This window comes from Octodon degus, unplaced genomic scaffold (assembly GCF_000260255.1).
Source record: "Octodon degus isolate 3935 unplaced genomic scaffold, OctDeg1.0 scaffold00026, whole genome shotgun sequence".
NCBI lineage: Eukaryota > Metazoa > Chordata > Mammalia > Rodentia > Octodontidae > Octodon > Octodon degus.
Window position 1 is genome coordinate 6,732,921 of NW_004524602.1, and position 9,818 is coordinate 6,742,738.

The 9,818-nt window shown below is 45.2% G+C and overlaps 1 pseudogene; it reads right to left on the reverse strand.

Annotated features, from left to right (window-relative positions):
• Nucleotides 1-5,767: 5,767 nt before the first annotated feature.
• LOC101570106 lies at nt 5,768-6,162 on the reverse strand (annotated as a pseudogene).
• Between the last annotated feature and the right edge of the window lie 3,656 nt (nt 6,163-9,818).

Here is a 9,818-nt window from a genome sequence, read left to right on the forward strand (position 1 = left end):
CCCAGCCAAGCCCTTGACTCCTCTCTGGCGTCAGCCACATTTGTCTGAGTGACTGGGGGCCTTATCACCAGCTGCCACGTGGAGCAGGGAGGAGTCTGGTGCTCGCAACTACTGCCAGGCAGGGGCAAGACTCTGAAAAGCAAGCTTGGGGGTGGGCTTGGCTTGGGCACGCATAGTCCCCCGGGGACTTCCTCCATGGGCTACAGCATGCGAAAGGGACACCCACCTCGTGCCTTGAACTTTGCAAAGGCTGCTAAGCCGTGTCTAACCTCAGTGAAAGCATGTCATGGTGGACATATGGTCTGTACACTACATGGCAGGCGGGGATGCTGACCCCAAGGAGCAGACTGTACCATACCGGCCCTCCGGGATGGATCTGTCCATGGTCAGTGGTCTGCCTCCAGGAGCGCTCCGCTGCGTCTGAGAGTCCAAGGCGAATACTAAAATATCCTCAGCTGTTCATCCAGGACACCCCAAGACCAGGAAAGAAATATTTGCAGAGTACCCCCTTGGTGCCAGGTAGCTCGCTGGGCGCCTTCCATACTTGATCGCGATTGATGATCAGAATGACTCAGAGCTCAGTGCTAGTACTCTTATTTTGCAAATGAAAAAGTGGGAGGCGGGGAGGGTAAAGTGCCCAGTGCCATGCAGCCTATGGGTGTGAAACAGGATTTGCCTAATGGCTAATGTCATACCTATTAGACACCTTGGTAACTCCAGTATGGCCAGAATGCTGGCCTAAAGCCAAGGAAAGGTGCTGATAAGAAGGCTGAGGATTCCTGAATAAAATACCCTGATGTCTAAGACTCGCTTCAAAATAAGAGTGCCATAGGGGGAAAACAGTAGGGATATAGACGCAAAGACTCTTAGCAAACCGTTGTTTGAGCTAGGGGTGGGCACATAGAAGCTCATGGTATCATTTTGCCTAATTTACATATTCATGTGCTTGGAAGTTTTCATTGGAAAATGTCTAAAAATACTGTAGGGGATGCTTTCTCCAGAAGTCAGTGTCCCTCCCCAAAAATCCCCTAACACCTGTACACATCCGTGACTGTCCCGAACTCACTATACCACACTGGAGTCACTTTTTAAATGGTTGATGTCCTGCCAACACCTGGAGCTCCACAAGGGTGAGGGCAATGTGTGTGCTGTTCACCTACAAAGTGTTTATAGAATGAATAAATGAGAAAGAGTCGAGGGCACAGTGGGCACTTGATAAATGTTTTTGAATGAGTGAAAAATCCAAATAACTGGGTCTTAGAAGCTGGCTGTGTTTGGATAAGCAGAGAGGTGACAGAGCGGGCATGCAGGCAGGGAACTGCGAGCTCAGAGCAAGGGTCAGGGAACAACAGACCGCAGCCCAAACCAGAGTCATCGGTGATAATGCGCTGCCCAGGCGGGCTGGCCTGGCCACTTTTTAATAACTTGTATTTCACAGACCCAGCACTGACTGCATTTATTTTTTATCACCGTGGCAGGGTCAATCTCCCACCATGGCTGCAAAAAGTGAGGCTGTGAATTTGAAAGTCTCAGCTCATTAACTGAAGAAAGCTGACGGGACGTTCCTGGTGCAAGGCTGCTCCAAGCGCACAGGAAGCGCCTGCAAGGCCATGGAGGAAACAAGGGCAATCAATTAAGGGTCTGGTCTGGAGTTCCAGTTGCCAACCTCAATCTTGCTACAGTTCTTAACGCTCCCTAGTAAGAGCAGAGGACTCCCTCTCCCCCAAGATGTCCCATCCTTCAAGACACAGCGCCAGTGGACACTGGGGTCCTGGCAGCAAGGGCAAGAGTCGGGTGGCTTGGGATCAGATGGTCCTGGAAGAGCCAGCTGCCCTGCGGTCCCTGCAGGCTGTACAATGTTGGGTCCCTTGCTAGTCTTCCAATACACACACGCATGCTGTAGAGCTGGGCGTGGGAGTGAACGCCTGTCATCTCAGACTCTGGAGGCTGAAGCAAGAGGACTGTTGTGAGCTGAAGGCCAGTGAGCTACACAGAAAGACCCTGTCTCAAAGAAAACACACCACAGCTGCTGGCTTCCGCTGGGCCCTGACACAGGCCTGCAAGACTCACCCGGGAGGCCACCGGTGGCCTTACTCCACCCAGGAACAGGACTGCAGCGGGGGCACGCCTACCACAGCATGAGCGTTGGACAGCCTTTATGGTCTACAAGGAGCTGTCCTCATCTTGCCCTCGTAGCCTCTACAGGAGCATGGGAGAAAGGGAAGTAGGTGGAACTGAGGCTCAAGGGAGAGGCGGGACTCGTGTCCAAGAAGGCCCAGCAAGAGGCTGGAGCAGGAGGGTCCCATCAGGCTAGGTGAGGTACAAGATCTCCATGCGCCCCGTTTCTGAGGCCTGCCTTGGCACTGTCACCGCACACCCTCACATCAGCTTCAGAGACTCCATAGAGACCTGTGGCCTCCTAGAAGTACCCATAACTACCATGAGTCTGGAAACATGAACAACTTCTTCCTTCCTGGTCCGCATCTCCCTCAACTGCTCGAGTAATTCTGTGTCTCTGGAATATTAATCAGTGTGGGAGGGCTGCAGCAACAGATTTCTCTTAGGAGAAGGCAAAATGAACATAAATGTGTCGGGTATAATCATTCCTTTTGTCATAACACTGTGAATTTCTCCAAGGGCCTTCACTTTCACTGTCTTACTAGAAACAAGCGGTGACCCTGCAAGCTGTCTAGGACAATGATGAGTGTTTCCTTCCTAATAAGAAGGAATGAAGGTGTGCAGCAGTCCTGTCTCAACCGAGGCCCGGCTTCCTGCTCTTGGCTCTTCCTGGAGTTTTGTGAGTGCAAAGCCAACCTTTACCTCGACTAATTGCATCTTGCTGAAGGTGGTCGGGAGGGCTTCTTACCCCTACTCTTAGGAAACTGATTTTATCACAAAGCACTGTATATTATACATGTCTAAATACTGTATGCTTTTTTGTTCTTCCCTCTATGTCTGAAAATATATGCCTGCAGCCCCACCCCACATGCTCACACCAACACCAAATATGAAGTTTCAGATCTCCTGACTTAGTGTATGTGGCTGTGGGGTTGGTGTGGGGTGCATCTAAGAGAGACTGAGGGAGCTCACTCCTCCTTGGGGACTTCAGGCACAGGGGAGGGGGACCCCGATGGGGTCACTACTTGGGCTCATTAATCTGTATTATGGCAGATGTTCATCTGTCTGTTTTCCCCAAGAGACTTTTGAGAACAGGGAAGGCACAGGACCCAACTTGGGTTTATCTGGGAGTGAGAGAGGGGAGGAAGGAGTTCACAAGGCTTAGGGATCTGTCATGGTTCTGCTACAGCAAGAAGCCAAGGAAGAGGCAATAAGCCTTGAACATAAACTTGGACTTAAAGGATCCAACAGAAATGGGCTCATGGGGGATTGAGATCTAGAACCAGGGTAAATCTACAGCAAACCAGGGAGAGGCCAAGGGTAGGCTCTCAGACTCGATCTTGGACAACCTCTTGATCAGAGCTCCGGAGCACAGAGAAGAAGAGGTGGATGCAGACCATGTCGGTGGCCTTGTGGATAGATTAGGTCCGATCTCCCTGTGAGTCTGGACACTGGACGTAAAGTAGCCAGGTAGCAGGCTCTTAGTTGGACTAAGAATTCTGACAGCCTTATGGAATCCCTGCTCCCCCTCAGTGCCTGTGACTGAGCCTGTTTCTTTAACCTACTTACTACCTGGCTCCCTGGTGTCTCAGGATGGCCCAGAACACTATACTTTTTAACCACTCATGATCCTTTCTGTGTTTCATGCTTGCCTGCAGCACGAATCCTGCAGGCTACATCAATCTCATCCAACATCACCTTAAGATGCTCAAAATGTCACCTAGCAGCAGGAACAGCAGGAAGGTCAGGAAATACATTTTCAAGGCTTGGCTTGGCCAATAGCTTCTATGTGGTGGGTTCACGTTCCTCTTCAGGCTTTCCTTTTCCTAAGCCTTCTTAGTGAAGTAGCTAAGTTCTTCTGTCGGAGGAGCTTATGTTGGACGAATTCTCCCATCTAAAACAGTTTTAATGTATGAAATAAATTTATGTTTAAAAAAAAAAAAGACAAGTATTTGAAAGCATTGGAAAGCTGCCAAAACCAGGCGGAAACTGGAGTGAGTCTGATTCTTGAAGGAACATAAGCTCTTCCTTGGGTGAAATTCATGTTTATACAGCCTTTCTCTTAAGCACACTGTATCCTATCCGTGTGGCAGGCATAGCTAGAACTCAAGCAGGAAACCATAGACTTTCTGACTTCAGAGGTCAGAAGCTGGAGCAGCTCACGGCTACCAGAAGGAGCTGAAACTTAAGGGAAAGCATCTTGGACAAGAGAGAAGTTGGGGGGTTGCAATGTGCATACGGGCTATTCTCACATGGTGGCCTCGGTCCGTCCCTGCGCATGCGTGAAGCTGACGTCAAGCAACGCCAGGAACCAGCACATTGAAGCACGTGAAAGCTGAGCGTCGCCTCTAGCTGTGGACCAACTGCAGCTGCAGAGAGGGATTCTGGCTTTCCATCCAGTTAATGAACTAAAATGAACTCAAAACGAAGGGCTTGGTCTTTAGGATGAGTCACATATTCCATGTTCTAACACAGTGCAAAGCTGATCCTCCAAAAGCGCATAGTGATCAAACGGCAACCTAAGAGTCAACATAAAAATTAACATTTTTTAGTCAAGGGGCACCAAAACACGAAGAGGAAGAATTTGGTTACAGTCTTCTACAGCATAGCAGGGTTAACTCTTGGTCTCAAAAATCTATTGTAAGGGCCGGCCAGATAGCTCAGCGGATTAAAGTGCCTGCTTAGAAAGACGTAAGGGCCGGGGTTCGATCCCCTGGGTGCCGGCCTCACCAACACCCCCACCCCACCGCCACCACCCTACCCCCGGGCACAATGAGACCAGGCAAATGAGACTGGGCGTGGTGGCACGTGCCTGTAATCCCAGCGCTTGGGAGGCTGAAAAACAGGAGGATCACCACCAGTCCAATCTGTGTAGTGGGACCCTATAGACCCTGTACCACATACATTTTTAAAAAAATCTATTGTATACCTCAGAATAATTACAAAAGAGTTTGAAAGTGCCCCCATTATATAAAAATCATCAACACTTGAGAAGACAGAAATGTTTATTATCTTGATTTGATCATTTTGCATTGTATAAGTGGATTTAATTATTTCTACTGTATCTCATAAAGTTGTACAAATACTGCGTCTCCATTTAAAAAGAGAAACAACGAATTTTTTTCAGAAAATGGGAATGGAAGTATCTATAATTTTTTTGTGTGCAGGGTCTCACTATGCAGCTCAGACTCGTAATAATCCTCCTGTTTTCTGCCTCCCTAGCGCTGGGATTACAGGCATGCGCCACCAAGCCCGGACTCCACTGCTGGCTCAGTGTGCCCCTGGGGTGGGGCCAGCACAGCATGTGGTGCCAGGGATGGAATACTGGCTTACCTAAGCAAGTGCTTAGTCCACTGAGCTATCCCACTGGCCCTGAGTATCTACAATATATCACCCAAAATGTTCAGCATAACTTTTTTTAATTTCCAGGAATAAAAAGATAAAGGAAAATGTAATTTAAGATTCTAGGTTAAAGCAGTCAGCAGAAAATAATGTTTAGATGAGTCGAAAGTTAGCAGCAATAACTTTAAAGCATCTATTACAACTGCTGAAGAACTTACGGGAAAATGTGGTCATAAAGAATAAATAGAAAATCTCAGCAGAGAAACACAAACGTAATTTTTTTTTTAAATGATAGAAACAAAAACACCTAAAACTGGAGCTTCTGGAAGAACCACTTGTTCTTGCCTGTCTTGTATCTCACCTCCAACTTGACCTTCGCCTCCCGCCAGGCCTTGCGCTTGCGGGCTAGGTCTCTGAAGACGTCCTTCTTGACCATCGTCTTGTCTAGGGGGATGTCTGCAGAGTGCCTTGTGGGCAGGAGGTGGTTGTAGTTATAAACCTTCACAAAGGACTTGATCTTCCACCTCTTGGCGATTTTCTTCCTGCCCATGGCGGCTGTCACTTTGCGGGGATAGCGGTCAATCCCGGCCACCAGGGCATGGCTGTAGGGGCGGTCGGAGGTGCTGCCATCGATGTTCTTCACAATGACAACCTTGTGTCTGGTACAGCATCCAGCACCACTTTCCCCGGTTTCATGAACTTGCCCAATGCGACAGCACTGAGCCAGAGTTATAGCGGAAAGGAAAGAAGGGCACTTCCGCTTGAAAATGTAAATATTTAAATTGAAAAACATAACATGTAAAAAATTTCACTGGACAAACTTAACAGCAGATTAGAAATCACAGAAGAAAGATTCAGCAAACTCAAAGACATATCAGTAGGAACCCAATCAGAACAACACAGGAAAATAGGGATGGAAAAAGTTAGCCCAAAATGGTTAAAATTCTTCCAACTATGTGGGGAGAAAAGTCAACTTTAAGATGTAAGAAGCTCAGTCAATCCCACATAGAATAAATATAAAGAAATTATACTTAGGCATATCGTAATCCAACTGAAAACTAAAAACTAAGAGAAATCTTCAGTTCTAGAAACAAAACTTAGCAAATACTAAGAAGCCAGTATACAAGAGAGATCTTTAAAGTACAATGACAACTTAAAGCACTAAATATGAAACAACACCTTTAATATATTGTACTGAAAGGAAAGGGGAACCCTAGTCTAACAGTACTCTGTATCCAGTAAAAATAATCTTCCGAAGTAAAGAAAAAGGAAAATCCATTTCAGAAAAATGAAAACTGAAAGCATTTGCTGCCAGCATCAGTTTTTCAAGAAAAAGTAAATGAAACTCAGACCTGCAAAAAGAAATGAAGCCCACTGCAGGGGGTAAATATGCAGACAGAGAGGGCCGGCCAAGTAGCCCAGTGGATTAAAGCACCTGTACCGGCCCCGCCTCCTGGGTGCACTGAAACCAAGATTAAGACTAGGCATGGTGGCATGCGCCTGCAATCCCAGCTCTTGAGAGGCTCTAAACAGGTGGATCACTATGAGTCCAATCTAGTAGTGAGACCCTGAACACTCGGAAACCCTTCCCCAAAAATAAAAAAAAAAAGATGCAGACAGAGAATGCTGTCTACAGACACTCTGCAGAGACAGTACTGGGGTCTAGATCTAGATTATCAGCGGATTAATCATTGTTGAGTAACTGAATGGAATTGTTGGGAGGGGAGTGGGGTGGCAAGAGATGGGTCACCTCAGGAATGGCTCTGTTATGGTTTGTGTCTAATTGTCCCTCCAAAGCCTCATGCAGTCATGGGGCGGACTTCCACCTCATGTGATTAACTCATAATCCATTGGGATTATGGACATGAGTGCTGCTGGGATTATGGGTGTGAGTGCTGCTGGGATTATGGGTGTGAGTACTGCACCCTGCTGGGGCAGATAGCCTGAATGCAACATAAGGGAGACGGACTTGCTCTCTGTAGCCATTGTTGCCACCGCTCCTCCCTTTTTGCTCTTGCTCTTTGACCCCACCATGAGGTGCTGCCCTCTGCTGTGTGCCACTCTGCTTTGGAGCCAGCCAAAGTGTGGAGTATGCACTGAAACCTCCAGTAACTGCGAGCTAAATAAACCTTTCCTTACTTCATTTTGGGTGTCAGGTATTTTGTCCCAGCAGCGAGAGACGAGTCACTGAGACAGCCCCGAACTGGTGGCTTCTGTTCCCAGCTCCTCCCTTCCTTCTCTGCTTCCCGGCTGCCCCGGGCTGGGCAGCTGTCTGTGCCCATGCCACAGCTGTGCTGTTTTGGCCTTGGAGCCAGCCAGCAGCGCCTAGCCTGACCCCTCCAAAGCCATGGGCCAAAGTGAATTCTCCTTTAAGCTGTGGATGTTGGGAGTTTTGCGCCAGCAACAGGAAAATGACTCATATATACAGATAGATAGAAAAGTGAATGCCTGAAAAATGATGCAGATATTAGTAAGAAAGAAAGAAAGAAAGAAAAAGAAAGAGAGGAACTGAAGCATCAAGACAAGGAGAATTATCCTTTCACAATAATAAAAAGGTAAATTCATCAGAAGATAGAAATGGTAATGTAATGTCATTAAAACATGAATTCATATAATAATAAATATTTAAAATGCATGAAGAAAAAGCACAGAGACTAATGGCAGAAGTAGAAAAACAGATTTAGTTAGAAGTTTCAGCACTCTCAGGAACTGTTAAAACACTCTGCAGCCCCGCCCCCCAAAACCCATAAACATAAAACGATTTGCACAACACCCTCAACCACCCGACGTCATTGCTTTTACTGCGTTATGCCCATCAAGTGCAGAGCGCATCTCCGTTTCCAATATAGCCTGGACCAGTACAAACTGCTGTTTTCTTAACTATCAGTGAGACAGGCCAAATGCCGGTCAAAAGGATGCATCTCAGTACATGAGAGAGGACAGAAATCATTTATAATATGTTCTTTCGCTATAATGGAATGAAATAAGAGTCGGTGACAGAATCCGTTATATTTACAAAAATCTCAATATTTAGAAGTTGCCATGCCGCTATGACCTAAAGAAGCAATTGCACAGGAGGCGTTCAACCAGAGCAACAGAAACTAGAAAATATTTTAAATCTTGCACAAACGAAAATGCATCCTATTGAGATGTACGGCATACAACCAAAGTTGTACTTGAGCTCCTATTGTTGTGAACGATCATGCTGGGGGGCGGACGTCTAAGCCCAGCATCCACATTAAAAAGCTTCAGCAAGAACACAGAACGGAATCCAGAACAAGTGGAAGGAAGGAAATAATAGAGATTAGAAATGACTATAATAAAAATAGAAAGAAAACCAAACCAGCAAAATTTAAAAAGTGGTTCTTTTAAACTATCAATAAAATAGATGCATCCTTAATAAAATCAATTGAGAAAAAATGTTTCCAGTATTTTAAAAAAAAAAAGTCGTGCTATCACTACAGATCTTACAGACATAAAAGTGAAAATAAGAGAATATTATGAACGAATAGCACCACCAAATTTCACACCCTGTAAAATGGACAAATTATTTGAAAGACACAACTTACCAAAACTGACCCAAAAAGAGACAGAAAATTAAACTGTATTTATTAAGGAGGTTGATTTTATCATAACACTTTCCCAACGGAAAAAATTCTAGTTTCTGACAGTCTCGCTCCTCAATTTCATTAAAATTTCAGGAAAGAACATCAATCAATCTTACACAAATTATTTCAAAAAGTAAAATCATGAGGGAATACTTACCAGTTCATTTTATGTGTCCTGCTATAAAAACTGACAAAGACATAAGAAAATTACATTTAACAGTCCTGCTATAAAAACTGACAAAGACATAAGAAAATTACAGAGCAAAAATGTTTATGGACACATACAAACTCCTTAAGAAAATAGCCACAAAATGAACCAAACATGCGAGAAAGGTAAAACACCATGCCAAGCGAGGTTTGTCCCCGCAGTGCAAAACTGGCTTACCATGTGAAAAAACAATTCATTATAATGGGAGAATAAAGAAGAAAAATATTTGATCATCTCCATAAATCTACAATAATATAGAAAATTCCAATCCATTCATGATAAAATCATCTCAGCAAACTAGGAATAGAAGTCAAGTTCCTCATTTTGATAAAAGGTGTCCACTTAAAACTCACACTGTGGTAAATGTAAACAGTGCAAAATATTAAACGCTCCCACACTCGAGGATGGAAACAGTGTAGGAAAGTTCATACTTCTGTTCAGAATTGGGTCAGAGATCCTAGACAGAAAGAATATCAACAAGTAGAAAAATAAAAGATACTAAAATTTAAACGAAAGAAGTAAAACTGTTCTTACAGACATCT